Below are 18,063 nucleotides of genomic sequence, written 5' to 3' on the forward strand. Positions count from 1 at the left end.
GGCGGTGTCGTAAACCTTTGGGCAGCCGCAGGGGCCCGCGGTGGCCCCCGACCGCGCTCGGAGTCCCCGGTCCAGAGTCCCCGGGCATTCCGGGGGGGGGCTGCCCCCGCGCCAGGCACGCCGGGATCGGCCACCCCGGCCGCCGTGCGCGGGGGCGGTGCGCGCTCTGCCCCGCCTCTTCCCGGCGGGGCCGGGCCGGGCCGGAGCGGGGTCATGGTGCGGGGGCGCGGTGCCGCCGCCCCCAGCCCAGCTCCGCCGGCCGCCGCCATGAGCGTAGGTGGGTGCGGGGCGGACTGGGGCGCCCTGTCCCCTCGCCCCCCACTTCCGTGGGGCACCGACCCCGTGCCAGTGCCCCGGCCCTGCCCGCAGGCAGCGCGTCCCACCTGGACACGCACCCGCGTGGGTGCCCCGTCCCCGCAGCGCCCCATCCCCTGCCCCACGGGCCGCCCTGGCAGCGCCCACCCACCCACCCGCCGAGGAGGGGGCATTTCACGGGGGGACCTGCCCCCCACACAGCCCCCCCCAGCTGCTGCGGGGGCTCAGCCTCTGCACCCCCCTTTCCGTGACAGGCCCTTTGCACCCCTGCCTCGCCCAGCACCTGCTCTGGGGGGGATGAGACCCCCATGTTGCTGGCAGGATGTAGAGGGTTTGGCCCCCTGTTCCCCCCTTCTCCAGGGTTTGCGGGGGCGGTGACCCCACCACCCCCATACCCTCCCTGAAATGCTCCCATGGGCTCAGGGGGTGGGTGCTGGGGACGGTCTCCTGCTCCTGTCACTGCAGGGAGCGAACACACAGCCCAGGGGTACTGGGGTGTCCACGTGCCTGGGGTGCTGCCCCCCCCGCACCCAAGCTGTGGGGCCCTGCGTGAGTGCTGCCCCTTCCCCAAAGCCCCTCTGCCACGCAGAGACCCGCAGGGCAGCGCCAGGGCTCTGACCGCAGGTGCTGCGGTCCCCGGGCCGTGGGCTTGACACGGACATGTTAACAGGGATGAGCAGGTGAGAGGCGCACCTCTCCCTGCACCCCCCACCAGCACTGGTGCCCCCGACCCCCCCTGCACCGGGGATTAGGGCCAGCAGCAGCTGTTTGCCTCTTAGCTGTGGTTCCTCGACAGCCTTTTGTAGGTCACTGTTGTCCCCTCCTGCCCCAGTCACCAGGATTAACAGGACAGGGGGGCTGGTGCAGGGGGGCAGCTGCTGCCCCCAGTCCTGCTCAACTTCCCTGGGTGCCTTCAGACCCTCATGGTCCTGCCCTGTGGCCGCCAGGCACCCCCTGAGGAACAGCTGCTGCTGCCTTATGGCTCTGAGCACCTGGAGCCCTCCCCAGTCCTTCCCCAGTGCCCTGGCACCCCTGGTCCTGCAGGTCCCGTTGTCCCCTTTGCTTCCCCCCTCCGGCTGCCGGTGTGACCCCCCCACCCCACCAGTGCCCACGGCGGGTGTTGGTACGATGCAGGGGCACAATGAGCAGTGGCGATGGCTGCGCCACAACAGACCCACCCGCCTGCCCGTCGCCTGGGCCCATCCCCGCGGGCTGGGAGTGCAAGGTGGGGGAGGGCTCTGTGTGCCACATCACGTAGGAGCAGCCCCCCATGCCCCCACGCTCCCCTCCCCGACCCCCCGCTCACCCCCTGTGCCCCCTCAGCCCCAGCGGCACAGTGCTGACCTCGCTGGAGCAGGCGTGTGCTACCTCCTGCCCACCGGGACTTGCAAGTGCGGCCTCGAGTGTCCGCTCGACATGCAGAACGTGCGGGGGGTGGTGGTGGCAGGTGCGGGGCCGGGGGGGCTGCGCTGGGGGCACTGCCTGGACGTGGGGGGCTGCAAGGGTGGCACTGGCTGCAGGAGGGGGGGATGCGGCTGCCCTGTGCTGGGTGGGTGTGGGGGTCCCTGTGGGGTGTCTGGTCACCGCTCTCAGCCTGTTCTGTCCCTGCAGGTGTTTAACTTTGACCCAGGGGCGGTGGTGGCTGGGCGAGGGGCCCCTGAGGCCCAGGACTGGCAGGACATGACCAAACTCTGCCGTCACTGCCAGAAAGCAGCAGCTGTGGCCATGCTGTATGGCAGCACGGAGGGTGCCCCGGGCCCCTGCTGCCCAGGCACAGGTACCAGGGTCCCCTGTCCATGCTATCCCTGGCCCATCCTCCCCCGGGTTCCCGCTGGTGTACCCACCTTGTCCATGTCACCGTGTACATCTCCTGGTCATGCCTGTCCCGTCCCAGAGCCTTCCCATCTCCCTTGCACGTCCTGGGTTCTCACTACCCATCACAGTACCCTTGGTTCCCTCCTGATTTCCCCACGTTTCCCAGGGCTCCCTCATCTCCTCTTGTCACATCCTACCTCCCCAATCTTTCCTGTCCTGCGTGTTCCCAATCCACCCCATTTTAGGTGGGTGCCCCGATAGGGGGTACCTAGTTCCTGCTGGTGCCCGCTTGACCCCCGTGTCCCCGTGGTGCCCCACAGGTCCCCAGGCGCACCTGGGCATGGTCCCCAGCACCAGCGTCCCCCTGCCCAGCGCTGTCGGCAGTTTCCCCAGGGTCCCCATGGGGGTGAAGACCCCGGAGGCCACATCTGCCCCTGCGGGGACCCAGCTCAATGCCCCACCCGTTCTGCAGCCCCACGACATCGTCCCTGGGGCCAACAGCAGCCCCAAGAGCCACCCACCTGCCAGCCCCTGCTCTAGTCTCTGCTTGCCCCCACCAGATGTGGTGACCCCCCCCAGATCCGCTGCGGTGCCCCTTGCTGGGGGCACCTGGAGCCAGCGCCCCACAGGCAGGACTCACACCTGGGCAGCCCCATTGCATGGGGGGACTGGAGAAAGCCCAGAGCCAGGGGGGCCGGGGTCACGCCTGCCGGCCACCACCGGTGCTCCCCAGGCAGGCAAGGTCGACTCTTCTGCCAGCGATGCCTTAACCAGCCAAAGCAGCAATAACCCGCCGGTGCCCTTAGATGCTGTCCCCGAGGACGGGGACTTTTTGGGGCTACCGCCGGCAAGCACCCCCTTCCCCACCAGCAGCCCCGACCCCACACCCACCCCGAGCACTTTACCCCCCTCCCCGCTCCCCCCTGGCACACTGCTTTCTCTCGTGGGCAAGTGGCCACCAGGCAGGGGGACCTGGTGGCCCCAGCGCACCGATCTCCAGGACTGGAAGCTCACAGGGTGCCCCCCGAGCCCAAAGGGACGCACCCTGCAGTGACGGGGCAGCCTCTCGCAGCCCTGCTGAGCCTGTGGGGTGCTCAGGGCTGTGCCAGGGGCCCAGTGTCCCCCTGGACCCCTGCCTGACACCAACAGCTTGCCCTGCCCTGGCCCTGGACTCCTGCCCACTGGTTGGGACGTTGGCGGGCAGCTCCTGGGTCTCTTGGGGCAGCTGGCAGCATCTTCTGAACCCGCCTCAGGGACGTCCCCACAGTCAAAATCCTCTGGCCATAACGGTGGCCCAGGTATGTGGAGCAGTGCCTGGGGCGCTGGACAGCTGGTGGGGAGCAGGGCTATGGCAGATGTCCCTTGGTCAGCCGGGAACGGACCCTGCGTGGGGGTGGCTGCAGCAGTGGTTCTGGGGGAGTTGCTGTCCCCAGGAAGCCCCTGGGGCCAGGTGGAAGGTAGTGGGACGTGACCATGGGTCCGTGCTGCGGGTGGTGGGATCTGGTAGGACGTGGTCATTGATCCCATGGGATGTGGTGGGACCCAGTGGGATGTGGCCACAGGTTTGTGCTGGTGGTGGTGGGACGTGGCTGTGGGTCTCGTGGGATGGCGTGGGTTGCGTCTTGCAGGAGACGTGGCCATGGCAGCCTTGTGCTCTGACCTGTCTCTTGCAGGTGCGGCAGCTTCTCCAGGTGTCCCCAGAGGTGCTGAGGCCCCAGGGGCTGGCAGTAATCGGGAGGGGGTGCTGGGGGGGTGCTGGGCTGCCTGCTGCCCCCTGCAACCAAGCCTGTAGCCTTTGTGGGGCAGGAGCAGGCACTGGCATTGGGGGGCTCCCTGCCACCAGGCCTTCTCCTGGCCATGCTGTCCTTCTCAGTAGCCCTGGGCCAGCACCCACCAGCCTGCAGGGGGGACACTGGCCTGCCCTCCCTGCTGGCAGCCTCCCTGCTCCCACTGCCCCTCGGCATCCCCCTGCCCACCGTGGACCTGCTGCCCTCGCTGGGGACCCTGCTCTCCACCCTGGTGCCCCTGTCCCCCGGGCCAGGGAGAGGGACCCCGAGGCAGTGGTGTCCAGCCCCGAGGGCTGCATGGTGCTGCCTGACTGGTCCCTGCTCTCCTCTGCGCTGTCTGCCTCGCTTGCCCTCCACCCCGCGCTGCTGGCTGCAGGGCTGGACCCCCCCAAACCTGCCTCCACCACCACCCCAGTGAGACTGACCCCTTTGCTCCCTGGGAATGGGGAGGGGGGGTTGCCCCAGGGTAGGGAGGTGAGAGATGGGGGGGGGTTATTTGCCCCTTGTAGAGAGGAGGGTGATGGGGGGAGTGAGGATGGCCATGGGTAGAGTTATATCCCCTCTCTAGGGAGAGGAAGGAGCGTCTTTGCCCACAGTGCAGTAGCAGGGGAACATCCCCCTCCCCAGGGCACGGGTAGGAGGGGTCTTTGTCCCCTGGGATGAAGGCAAGGGAGGCTGTTTGCCCTGAGGAGGAAGGTGGGGCTATCTATGTGCCCTGGGGAGGAGGGTGCAGGAGAGTGCTTGCCTGCAGGGCATGGGAGGAGGATGAGGAGAACGGGTTGGTTTTTGCCCTGGTGGTGAAGCCTGGGGGAGTCTCTGCCCCATGTCTTGGGAGTGTCCCCAACTTGCCCCTCTTGCTGGCAGCCCAGCCTTGCCAGCCCCTCTGTGGCACCTACCTCGACTGGCACATCCTCCATGAGTACTGAGGTCTCGTGTGGGGAGGGCTGGGCCCCCGACAACCCCACGGGCACCCCGGAGCACCTCAGCCTGCTGGGGACCCACCTGGGCAGCTGCCTGCTCGGTGCCATGCTGCTGGGTGAGTGGGGCCGGGAGACTGGGCGCCTTTGGGGGCACCCCTGGACGTTGGTGCAGGGACAGCTTGAATGGTTGGATGATTTCAGCAAGACCTGGACAGGCCCTGGGATTTTGGCGGGGGACGTGGGGGTGGTGGGGCCAGGAGGGTGTTGAGCGGTAGTTTGTGAGGGGTATGGGAGGGCATGGGAAAGGATGGGGGGAGGCCTGGGGTTGTGAGAGGGGGTAATGGAGGGCGTTGGGGACTATGCAGAGTTTGGGGGTGTTGGGAGGATGGGGGCTTTGGGAGTGTTGATATGACGTGGGGGTCCTGGGGATGATGGGGAGACACAGAGGGAAGAGGCAAACATGGGAGTGCAGGGCGGATACAGGGACAGGCTGGGTGGGAAGGGGGGTACAGGGGATGTGGGGGACACATGCGGGGGTTTGCTGACCCTTGCTGCCCCCCGACAGCTGGGCCTCAGGTTCTCCCCTGAGAAGCTGGTGACACCGTTGGGTCCCAGTGCTGGGGGCTCCCCCAGCCCCCCTGCACCTCCTGGCCTCCCTGAGGGCACCCCAAGGGCCTTGGAGCCCCCCGTGCCCTGTCAGGCCAAGCCGGGCAGCCTCAGACCCGGGGGGGGGGCCGGGGGGTGCCCCACCTCACGATCCCTCCTCAAGCGGGGCCACCGGCGGACCGGGGGACTCAACGGGGAGACACCGTCCCATCGTGGGTCCTCCAGCACAAAGAGCCTCTGGTGTGGGGCTGCCTGGGGCAGTTGGGGCAGGCGGGCAACAGGGGCGAGGAGGGGCTGCCCCGCCAGCCCCCCACCCTGCCTGGCACTGAGCGGGGACGTGCCAGCCGCTGAGCAGCAGCTCAGGGTGGAGGAGATCAAGGTACTGGGACATACTGGGAGCTCTTGAGGAATACTGGGGAAACTGGGAGCCCTTGGGTTGGATATAAGGACCCCCTGGGTGCCAGTGGGGATATTGTGGGAGGCACTGGGTACAACCTTTGTGTGCTGTTGTGGGTATACTGGGGAGCCGTTGCGTGTCACTGGGGGGTATTGGGGGACACTGGGAGTGAGTGCTGGGGTGGGGCCTATCATGGGGGGAGCAATAGAGAGATACAGGGACCCACTGGAGACGTTGGGGGACCCTGCGGTGAGTAACTTGGAGGGCACTGGGAGTAGGTGCCAGGGTGAAGTCAGGACTGTGGGAGCTGTAGGGAGGCACTGGGTGAACTGGGAGACACTGGGGTCCTGGGGACCACCGTGCTGACCCCCTCGTCGCACAGGGGAACTCCCTGCATCTGCGCCCATCCTGCCGGGGCTGGAGGAGGACGGCCAGGTGAGCGCGGGGGACACCGGGGGCCCTGCCATGTTCCCCCAGCCCGCCTGAGCCCTGGTCCTTGCAGCAGCCCCCGGCTCAGCGCCCGCCTGGACAGACTGCGACGGGGCGGGGGCTCAGTGCCAGCCCAGGGGCCAGCCCCATCATAAGTGGGGACAGGGACATGAGGGGGGGTGGGATGGGGTGGGGGGGTCACAGGTGTCCACCCCCGCCTCCCCCATCATCTGTCCCCCCAGGCAGACCTGGCTGTGCCTCGGCGCCTGTGGCCCGTCAAGACCCACTGGAGGAAGCTGCTGAGGTGACAGTGCTGGGGTGGGGGCACCCCCAGCACCCACTGATGGATCGGGGAGGGGGTCACAGCCCCCCCATCTGCTGCAGGCCACAGGCACCCACAGCACATCTTGTCCTGCCTGCAGCCATGTCCCCTTTGCCTGGTCCCCCCCAGCAGCCACGGGGAGGGGGCTCCACCAGAGAGGGGGGGCAACTGCCCCCTCCCCAAACTAAGCACTTCTGAAGCAATTTTTCATATGGAGGGAGACAACGGTGCCCCTCCCGCCCCTGAGGAAGCTGCCTTGCTGGGGGGACAGGGTTGGTGCTAGGGGGGACACCCGGGGGGGGGCCTCCTTGCCCCAGGGGGTCCAGTTGTGCCCCATTACCTCAGGCCTGGGGGTGTCGCAGCCCCAGGGCCAGATCTGCTCAGGGTTAGTTTAGCATGAGGTCCTCCCTCACCAAAAACTGGGTTCTCCCCCTTCCCACCCCCAGTACCAGCAATAATCATCTCCGCCAGCCTGGGGGTGGGGGGCTTTATGCCCCTGCCCCAGGCTGTCCCCACCCTGTCACAGTCGTCCCCATCTCCACACATGACCCCCTGCCCCACGGCTGGCAACAAGGAGACGTTCCCCTCTGGGTCGCAGCTTTCCAACAGAGCGATTGGATTTAGTGTGACAAGGGAGCTGGGAGTGGGGGGCTCTGCACCATTAAAAGATGCGTTTATAACCCATCAGCCAGGCCCCACTCGTGCCCTACGGAGGTGGCGATGGAGACTCACTTTGAGCTGGGCTGGCTGGTGATGTGAACTCAGATATGGTGGCGGCACAGAGATCCCCACCCCAAGTGGGAATGGAGGGTGGGAAGGAGTTGCAGGGCCTGGGTGGGGGACAAGGATGCCTGAGGGGTCTCCGAGGTGCTCTCACTTTGTCATCCCCTTTATGCAGGCTTCCGTGGCAGCCAACTTTTTTTTTTTGCTGTCTGTCTTCTGTAGGGGGGTGAGTGGGGAAGGAGGGGGAGCAGGATGGGCACCCCATCCCATCCACCCCAGTGGGTGCTGGTGGGACCTCCACAGGGTTCTGCTACCTGGACGTGGTGTTGAGGACCTGCCCAAACTGCGCAAGAATGAACGTTGTGGCTGGGAGGGAGGTGAAAGCTCAGCACTGGGTTGTGGCAGTGTCCTCCCCTGTGAAGTGCCCCATCACACCATGCCACTGTCCCCAGTGCCCCATCCAGCCTCCTGCCTTGCTCGTGCAGGGCCCTGAGGGTCACCGCTCTCTCCTGAGGTGGGCTGTCCAGCTGGGGTGCAGACAGCAGCGAGCTGCTGCAGGCAGATCCCAGCGTGAGGGTGGCCAATGGACGGGCTCTTAACATCTTTCTTGCGCTTCCCGGAGGTGAGAAAGTCGGAGCAAGGTTAGGAGGAGAGGGGAGAGAGATAAAAGGTTGGAAGGTTTGTCCTGTGCATGGCCCACCATCACCCATGTCCCTGTGCCCAGGACTGCTACAGGGGTCCTCCGCTGGCCGGGTGCAAGGGCTTAGAATCCATATGGGGTTGGGGCGGGGGGGGTGACAGCACGGAGGCAAGGGTGGCAGCAGGGTAAGTGGCTGCAAGAGTGGGGGCAGCAGGGGGCTGGGCCCCTTGGCCGATCACCCCAGGACTAACAATTTCATACTCCCTGGACTTGTATCCTGGTCTTGCTGATGCTATCAGAGAAGTCTGGAAGAGGAAGAACAGGGGGTTGCCCCAAAACACTGAGGGTGCCTGTGTCCTCCATGGAGTCAGCACAGTGACCCAGGGTCATAATCAGAGAATGGTTTGGGTTGGAAGGGACCTTAAAGCCCATCCAGTTCCAACCCCCCTGCTATGGGCAGGGACACCTTCCACCAGACCAGGTTGCTCCAAGCCCCATCCAACCTGGCCTTGAACACTGCCAGGGAGGGGGCAGCCACAGCTTCTCTGGGCAACCTGGGCCAGTGTCTCACCACCCTCACAGCAAAGAATGTCTTCCCAATATCTCATCTCAATCTCCCCTCTTTCAGTTTAAAACCATTCCCCCTTGTCTTGTCACTCCATGCCCTTGTAAAAAGCCCCTCTCCCGCTTTCCTGTAGCCCCTTCAGGTGCTGGAAGGTACTAGAAGGTCTCCCCAGAGCCTTCTCTTCTCCAGGCTGAACAGCCCCAGCTCTCTCAGCCTGTCTCCATAGCAGAGGGGCTCCAGCCCTCTGAGCATCTCCGTGGCCTCCTCTGGACTCGCTCCAACAGCTCCGTGTCCTTCTGATGTTGGGGGCCCCAGAGCTGGACGCAGCACTGCAGGGGTGTCTCACGAGAGCAGAGCAGAGGGGCAGAATCCCCTCCCTCGCCCTGCTGGCCACGCTGCTGGGGATGCAGCCCAGGGTATGGTTGGCTTTCTGGGCTGCCAGCGCATGTTGCTGGCTCATGTTGAGCTTCTCATCAACCATCACCCCCAAGTCCTTCTCCTCAGGGCTGCCCTCAATCCATTCTCTGCCCAGCCTGTGTTTGTGCTTGGGATTGCCCCGACCCACATGCAGGACCTTGCACTTGGCCTTGTTGAACTTCATGTTGTTCGCACGGGCCCACCTCTCCAGCTTGTCCAGGTCCCTCTGGATGGCATCCCTTCCCTCCAGTGTGGCGACCGCACTGCACAGCTTGGTGTCATTGGTAAACTTGCTGAGGGTGCACTTGATCCCACTGTCTGTGTTGCCGACAAAGATGTTAAACAGCACCGGTCCCAGTACCGACCCCTGAGGAACACCACTCGTCACTGGTCTCCACTTGGACATTGAGCTGTTGACCGTAGCCCTTGGAGTGCGACCATCCAGCCAATTCCTTCTCCCCCAAGTGGTCCATCCATCAAGTCCATGTCTCTCCAATTTAGAGACAAGGATGTCATGCAAGACAGTGTCAGATGCTTTGCACAAGTCCAGGTAGATGACATCAGTCATTCTTCCCTTGTCCACCAACGCTGTAACCCTGTCGTAGAAGGCCACCAAATTTGTCAGGCACAATTTGCCCTTAGTGAAGCCATGTTGGCTGTCACCAATCACCTCCTTGATTTCCATGTGCCTTAGCATAGTTCCCAGGAGGACCTGCTCCATGATCTTGCTGGGCACAGAGGTGAGGTTGACTGCCCTGTAGTTCCCTGGGTCTTCCTTTTTTTCCCTTTTTGAAAATGGGGGGTTATGTTTCCCTTTTCCAGTCAGTGGGGACTTCACCGACTTCTCAAAAATGGTGAACAGTGTCTTAGCAACTTCATCTGCCTGTTTGCTCAGAACCTGCGGGTGCACCTCACCATGACCCATGGAAGGACAACGAAGCCGGTGAAGGGTCTAGAGCACAGGTCTGATGAGGAGCGGCTGAGGGACGGGGGGGTGTTTAGTCTGGAGAAAAGGAGGCTGAGGGGAGACCTTCTCGCTCTCTACAGCTGCCTGAAAGGAGGGTGTAGCGAGGTGGAGGGGGTCGGTCTCTTCTCCCAGGTAACAAGTGACAGGACGAGAGGAAACGGCCTCACGTTGTGCCAGGTCAGGATTAGATTGGATATTGGGGACAATTTCTTCACCAAAAGGGTTATCAAGCATAGGGGAACAGGCTGCCCAGGGCAGTGGTGGAGTCCCCATCCTGGGGGGGATTTAAAAAGCCATGTAGATGTGGTGCTGAGGGACATGGGTTAGTGGTGGCGTTGGCGGTGCTGGGTTAATGGTTGGACTCAATGAGCTTAAAGGTCCTTTCCAAACAAAACAATTCTGTGATTCTATTCTATGACTTGTGCACCTTCAGGTTCCTTAGATGGTCTCAGACCTGATCTTCTCCTGCAGTGGGCGGTTCTTCGTTCTCCCAGTCCCTCCCTTTGCCTTCTGCAACTTGGACGGTGTGGCTTGAGCGCTTGCCAGTGAAGAATGGGGCAAAAAAGTCACTGAGTAACTCATCCATCTCCATATCCCAGGTAACCAGCTCTCCCATTTCCTTCTGCAGAGGGCCCACATTTTCCCTAGTCTTCCTTTTATCACTGACATACCTGCAGAAGCTTTTCTTGTTGCCCTTGACGTCCCTGGCCAGATTTAAGTCTGTCAGGGCTTTAGCTTTCCTAACCTGATCCCTGGCTGCTCAGACACTTTCTCTGTGTTCCTCCCAGGCTACCCGCCCTTGCTTCCACCCTCTGTAGGCTTCCTTTTTGTCTCTGAGTTTGTCCAGGAGCTCCTTGTTCATCCATGTGGGCCTCCTGGCGTTTTTGTCTGACTTCCTCTTCGTTGGGATGCATCACTCTTGAGCCTGGAGGAGATGGTCCTTGAATATTATCCAGCTTTCTTGGGCCCCTCTTCCCTCTAGGGCTTTATCCCAATGTAATCTACCAGGCAGGTCCCTGAAGAGGCCAAAGTCTGCTCTCCTGAAGGCCAGGGTGGTGAGGTGGCTGTGCGCCCTCCTTGCTGCCCTGTGGATCTTGAACTCCACCATTTCATGGTCGCTGCAGCCAAGGCTGCCCTTGAGCTTCACGTCCCCCACCAGCCCCTCCTTGTTGGTGAGAACAAGGTCCAGCACGGCACCTTTCCTCGTTGGCTCCTGTCACGGTTTAAAGCTGGGCTGGCGATTAAACCTGCAGCAGACGCTCTCTGTTAACCCTCCCCCCCCCACCCAAAGGGAAAGGGAAAGGGAAAAGGGAGAGAGACTTACGGGTTGGAAAGTTAAAACAGTTTTAATAAACCTATAATAATGAAAAAGAGTATAATAATAATATTGGAATAATCAAATATATACAAATATATATACAAAACCAAGATCGAGCTCCCCCGATGTCGGCAACGTCACCACCGGCACTGCAGGGCAGGCTCCGGGAAGGCCCAGGCTGGGCCTAGCGACGGTCGAGAGCTGGATTCAGGGATGCAGATCAGAATCGGGGGCAGCAGGAAAACAGTCGGAGTCTTCCTTGGACACCAGCCATAGCAGAAAAAGCAAGAGCGAGCAAGAGGGGAGAGACCCTCGTGATCCCCCCGCTTTATACCGAGAATGACGTGTATGGGATGGAATACCCTCGTTGGTCAATTTTGGGTCACCTGCCCTGTCTGCTCCCCCCTGCAGCTGCGACCCCCCCTTCAGCTTTTCACTTGTAAGCAGTGAGGAATCCAGCGGTGACCTTGGTTTCTCTAAGAAAAAAGTACAGCAAGAGCCTTACTGCACAACATCCCTACCGGTGCCTCAGCGATAACTACAAACTTCGAGCGTTATCAGTCCTGGAAGCAGACACTGTCTGCAAAAACATGCAGTTAGTTTCAGAAAGTGCAGTTATTTAGAGGAGACTTAGCTGAAAGTAAAAATCACTGAAAGGAAAATCGGCCTGGTTTAGGCCAAACCAGGACATTCCACCCCTTATTCCATACCATTCACGTCATACTCAGATCACCACTAACTTTTCATTTTAAAATATATACAGATAACATTAGTTTATGATTCATCTCTATACAGAAAAAAAAAAGTTCATCAAGTTCATTTAGTTCAGGATTGTGGGTTTCCATCTGGCTAGGAGTCTCTCAGGGCAGGAGACATGGTATGAGTTTTGTCACAGTTCATGCCCACGGGTTGCAGGTTAAAGATGTCAGTCTCGAGGAGGTTACTGGACGCCACTTGCAGCTAGCTCTGGTCTCGTCACCACTGTCTTAACCTGAAAGACACTTATGAACACTGTTAGTATTATGCAGCAATTAACATCATGCAGTTCAGAATTAAGTATTCTCACCCAAGATCAGATCACCTTCAGGGACACATCGGACTCCACCATCCTGCAGCATCACCCACCAAGTACATCCAGGTCCTTGAGCAAAAGCAATCCCATGAACGGGTTTACCTTTGCCCGTAGCAGGAAGAACCCAGACAGTTTTTCCCAACAGATTCCTTTCATGCACCACAGGGACTTTATCCCCTTCTACTGTATGTAAAAGGTCTGACTGAGCAGGGCCAGCTCGGTTGATAGATCCCCTGGTGTTAACTAGCCAGGTAGCTTGTGCCAAATGCTTATCCCAGTTTTTAAAGGTTCCACCCCCCATTGCTTTTAGGGTAGTTTTTAACAGCCCATTGTATCGTTCAATTTTCCCAGATGCTGGTGCATGATAGGGGATGTGATATACCCACTCGATGCCATGCTCTTTGGCCCAGTTATCTATGAGACTGTTTTTGAAATGAGTCCCATTGTCCGACTCAATTCTCTCTGGTGTGCCATGTCGCCACAAGATTTGCTTTTCAAGGCCCAGAATAGTGTTCCGGGCAGTGGCATGGGGCACAGAGTATGTTTCCAGCCATCCGGTGGTTGCCTCCACCATGGTAAGCACATAACGTTTACCCTGGCGGGTTTGAGGGAGTGTGATATAGTCAATTTGCCAGGCCTCCCCATATTTATATTTCAACCACCGCCCCCCATACCACAAAGGTTTTAACCGTTTGGCTTGCTTAATTGCGGCGCATGTTTCACAATCATGGATAACCTGTGCAATAGAGTCCATAGTTAAGTCCACCCCTCGGTCACGAGCCCATCTGTATGTTGCATCTCTTCCTTGATGACCTGAAGTGTCATGAGCCCACCGAGCTAAAAATAGTTCACCTTTATGTTCCCAGTCCAAATCTATTTGGAACACTTTAGCAGCCTGATCTGCTTGTTGGTTGTTTCGATGTTCCTCAGTTGCCCGACTTTTAGGTACGTGAGCATCTACATGACGTACCTTCACGACTAGTTTCTCTAGCCGAGTAGCAATATCTTGCCACAGTTCAACAGCCCAAATAGGTTTACCTTTACGCTGCCAGTTGCTTCGCTTCCACTGCTCTAACCACCCCCACAAGGCATTTGCTACCATCCATGAGTCAGTATAAAGATACAGCCTTGGCCACTTTTCTCGTTCAGCAATGTCTAGAGCCAGCTGGATGGCTTTTACCTCTGCAAATTGACTTGATTCACCTTGTCCTTCTGTGGCTTCCGTGACTCGTCGTATAGGACTCCATACAGCAGCTTTCCACTTCCGATGCTTTCCTACAAGACAGCAGGATCCATCGGTGAACAGGGCATACTGCTTCTCATCCTCTGGTAGTTCATTATATGGTGGGGCTTCTTCAGCACGTGTCACCTCCTTTTCTGGTGGCATTCCGAAGTCTTTGCCTTCTGGCCAGTCCATGATCACTTCTAAGATTCCTGGGCGATTAGGGTTTCCTATTCGAGCCCTCTGTGTAATTAATGCAATCCATTTACTCCATGTAGCATCAGTTGCATGATGGGTAGTAGGAACCTTACCCTTGAACATCCAGCCTAGTACTGGTAATCGAGGTGCCAGGAGAAGTTGTGCCTCAGTACCAATTACCTCTGAAGCAGCTCTAACTCCTTCATATGCTGCCAGTATCTCTTTTTCAGTTGGGGTGTAATTGGCCTCGGAACCCTTGTATCCTCGACTCCAAAATCCTAGGGGTCGACCTCGAGTCTCCCCTGGTACTTTCTGCCAGAGGCTCCAGGTAGGACCATTGTCCCCAGCTGAGGTGTAGAGCACATTTTTAACATCTTGTCCCGTACGGACTGGTCCAAGGGCTACTGCATGCACAATCTCTTGTTTAATCTGTTCAAAAGCCTGTCGTTGTTCAGGACCCCACTGAAAATCATTCTTCTTTCTGGTCACTTGATAAAGAGGGCGTACAATCTGGCTGTAATCTGGAATATGCATTCTCCAGAAACCCACAACACCTAAGAAGGCTTGTGTTTCCTTTTTGTTAGTAGGTGGGGACATAGCTGTTATTTTGTTGATCACCTCTATCGGGATCTGGCGACGCCCATCTTGCCATTTAATCCCTAAAAATTGGATCTCCCGGGCAGGTCCCTTGACCTTGCCTCTTTTTATAGCAAAACCAGCTTTCAGAAGAATTTGGATTATTTTCTCCCCTTTTTCAAAAACTTCTGCTGCTGTATCACCCCATACAATGATGTCATCAATGTATTGCAAATGTTCTGGAGATCCACCCTTTTCTAGTGCAGTCTGGATCAGTCCATGGCAAATAGTAGGACTGTGTTTCCACCCCTGGGGCAGTCGATTCCAGGTGTACTGGATACCTCTCCAGGTGAAAGCAAACTGTGGCCTGCACTTTGGTGCCAAAGGAATAGAGAAAAATGCATTAGCAATGTCTATGGTGGCGTACCACTTGGCTGCCTTTGACTCCAGTTCGTATTGAAGTTCTAGCATGTCTGGCACAGCAGCACTCAGTGGTGGCGTAACTTCATTTAGGCCACGATAGTCCACAGTTAATCTCCATTCTCCATCAGACTTTCGCACTGGCCATATAGGACTATTAAAGGGTGAGCGAGTCTTACTAATCACTCCTTGATTTTCTAATTGTCTAATCAGTTTATGAATGGGGATCAGGGAGTCTCGATTGGTGCGATATTGTCGTCGGTGCACCGTGGTAGTAGCAATTGGCACCTGTTGTTCTTCGACCTTCAGCAACCCCACAACAGAAGGATCCTCTGAGAGGCCAGGCAAGGTAGACAGCTGTTTAATGTCCTCAGTCTCTACAGCTGCTACACCAAAGGCCCATCTATACCCTTTTGGGTCCTTAAAATACCCTCTCTTCAGGTAGTCTATGCCAAGGATGCATGGAGCATCTGGGCCAGTCACAATGGGGTGCTTTTTCCATTCATTTTTAGTTAGGCTCACTTCGGCTTCCAATACAGATAACACTTGAGATCCTCCTGTTACTCCTGAAATACTGATAGGTTCTGCCCCTTTATGATCCGATGGCATTAGGGTGCACTGTGCACCAGTGTCTACCAAGGCTCGATACCTTTGTGGTTTTGATGTGCCAGGCCATCGAATCCACACAGTCCAATAAACTCTGTTGTCCCTTTCCTCCACCTGGCTGGAGGCAGGGCCCCCCTAATCAAGAAATGGATTTGTGCTGCTCACAGGGACTGGACCTTCATTTCTCCTATTCACACTTTGGAAAAAGGAATTTGAGGCCCATCTACCCTGACTGGGGTCCTGCTCACTGGTAACTGGAGCAGCCATCCTCCTAGAAAAATTCTCTCTGGTATTTCTTTTAGCTTGCAACTCACGTACTCGTGCCTGTAGGGTACTGGTAGGTTGTCCATGCCATCTGTTCATGTCTTCCCCATAACCACGCAGGGCAAACCACAGGATACCTCGTGATGTGTTCCGTTTCCTTTGAGCTGGTCCTGTAGGAGGGCGTTTTCTCTTAACAGCTGCAACGCGGGCCTGTGTAGGTAGAGAGTCAAGTTTATTCTCTATCCTGGACAGTTTGTCTGACAGTTGTTTAAATGAGTCCTTGTTTTCCTTTGTCAGTTTTTCCACAGCCGAGACACGGGCCTGCAGTGGGGAAGAAATACTATCTTCATACTGTCGCATACAGTTAGCCATTTCATCCACACTAGGTCGTGCCATAGCATTTTCTCCCCAGACTAATATTGACAATGTATGGGTATATGTCGGTGGAGCATTCTTCACAACCTTCCGGAACATGGATCGGTTGCATTCCACTTCATCAGGATCTACAGGATCTACAATGTCCCGTGGGTGTCTATAAATGATCTCTTGCACAGCTAGTTGTCTAAGGTAGTTAATACCTTTTTCTATAGTGGTCCATTTGCTCAGGTGGCTCATAACATCATCTTTATAGGGATACCTGCTCTTTACAGCTGACAAGAGTCGCCTCCAGAGACTGATAGTGTTTGACTTTCTTGCAAGCGCCTTATCAATACCACCATCTCTGGACAGGGATCCCAACTGTCTGGCTTCTCTGCCATCTAATTGCATGCTATCTGCCCCATTATCCCAGCATCGGAGCAGCCAGGTAATAATTGGCTCACCATCATAACGGCTGAAATCTTTCCTTATATTTCTCAGGTCCTTCAGGGATAAGGAGTGGTAGGTTATCTCTACATCCGAGTCCTCCTCCTGTGATAGTTCTGCTTTAGAACGACCTTTCTTCTGTGATGGGTCTGCTTTAAAATGACGATCAAGGGAACCCCCATCTGTGTCGGGCCCTGACTCTGCCTGAGAAGGGCCCTCACCTGGGTCATGTGATGGCTCTGCCTTAGAAGGCTCTGAGTCATCATCCTCCTCTTCACGAGCTGATTTCTTTTGGTATTTCTTCCTGGTTACAGGAGCAATTGGTACAGATTCGTTAGATGCTGGGGTCTGAGTAGATGCAGTGTCTGTCGTGGGAGTGCTGAGACTCGTTAGAGTCTGAGTAGCTGCAGTGGCCATCTTGGGGGGTGTAGCAGCTGCGGTGCGAGCTGTAGCGGCAGCACACGCTGTAGGATCTGAGGTAGCTGCACAACACCTACAACTGTCCCTGCACCGATATTTAATCTTATCCCACATCAGAAACACATTCAGGACAAGCGAAAATAAAAACATGCCACCTAGACAGCACCATCCGAATTTCACAAAATCTAGAGGAATCAGCTTGGCAGAAAAGGAGAAGGTACTATTTCCCAAAGTAAAATTGGAAGTGTAATCATTAACACAATCAGCTAAAGGACGCCCGGAGTCCGCAGATAAAATCGTTGCTACCGCGGTCAGAATAGTAACAGCCCAGTTTATCACGACATAAATCAGTATGAAACGCCATAACAAAACAATGCACATTGACCAGTGCCCAGCAGTGATAAACTGCACATAAACAGTAACAAACAGCGCATACGGCAAGTAAGGTATCATTACACTTAACTCTGTAAAAGGCTTTATAAAGAGATGAGATAACACAGCATTCAAAAATGACATCAGCATCTTCGCTATCTGTTTTAATTTCCAACCCCTCGTAAATCTCAAAGGAAGAAATCTGATACTCTCTCAGCTGAGCTCTCCGGGTCTCCTCCCGCCGGAGCCGGGATTCGACTTATCAGAGGAACCTGTTGGAGCTTCTCTCGAGCCCCACGTTGGGCGCCAATAAATCTGTCACGGTTTAAAGCTGGGCTGGCGATTAAACCTGCAGCAGACGCTCTCTGTTAACCCTCCCCCCCCCACCCAAAGGGAAAGGGAAAGGGAAAAGGGCTTTCTGCTCCTCTATCACTTGGAGAAGGAAGTTATCATCCACGCATACCAGGAACCTTCTGGATTGCTTGTGCCCTTCTGTGTTGTCCCTCCAACAGATATCAGGGTGGTTGAAGTCCCCCATGAGGACCAGGGCTTGTGAACATGAGGCTACACCTATCTGTCTGTAGAGGGCCTCATCTGCTCTGTCTTGGTCAGGTGGCCTGTAGCAGATGCCCACTATGATGTCTCCAGTCCCTGCTCTCCCTTTAATCCTGACCCATAAGCTCCCCATCGGCTCTCCTCCGTCCCCAGGCAGAGCTCCATGCACTCCAGCTGGTCATTGACATATAGGGTGACCCCCGCCTCCGTCTCCCCTGCCTGTCCTTCCTAAAGAGCCTGTATCCTTCCCTTCCAGCACTCCAGCCATAGGAGCTGTCCCACCACGTCTCCATGATGCCAACAAGATCACAGCCTTGCAGGCACGTGCACGTC

The 18,063-nt window shown here is 57.5% G+C and overlaps 1 protein-coding gene and 1 pseudogene across 1 annotated transcript in view; one reads left to right on the top strand and one right to left on the bottom strand.

Annotated features, from left to right (window-relative positions):
• LOC137668903 (protein FAM118B-like) overlaps window positions 1–18,063 on the top strand; it is a 398,331-nt gene that overhangs the window by 199,058 nt on the left and 181,210 nt on the right. The gene's annotated exons all lie outside the window — the stretch shown is intronic.
• The window catches only part of LOC137668860 (serine palmitoyltransferase 1-like), a 283,413-nt pseudogene that overhangs the window by 86,987 nt on the left and 178,363 nt on the right, over window positions 1–18,063 (bottom strand).

The sequence above is a fragment of the Nyctibius grandis genome, chromosome 11, assembly GCF_013368605.1.
Source record: "Nyctibius grandis isolate bNycGra1 chromosome 11, bNycGra1.pri, whole genome shotgun sequence".
NCBI classification, from domain to species: Eukaryota; Metazoa; Chordata; class Aves; order Nyctibiiformes; family Nyctibiidae; genus Nyctibius; species Nyctibius grandis.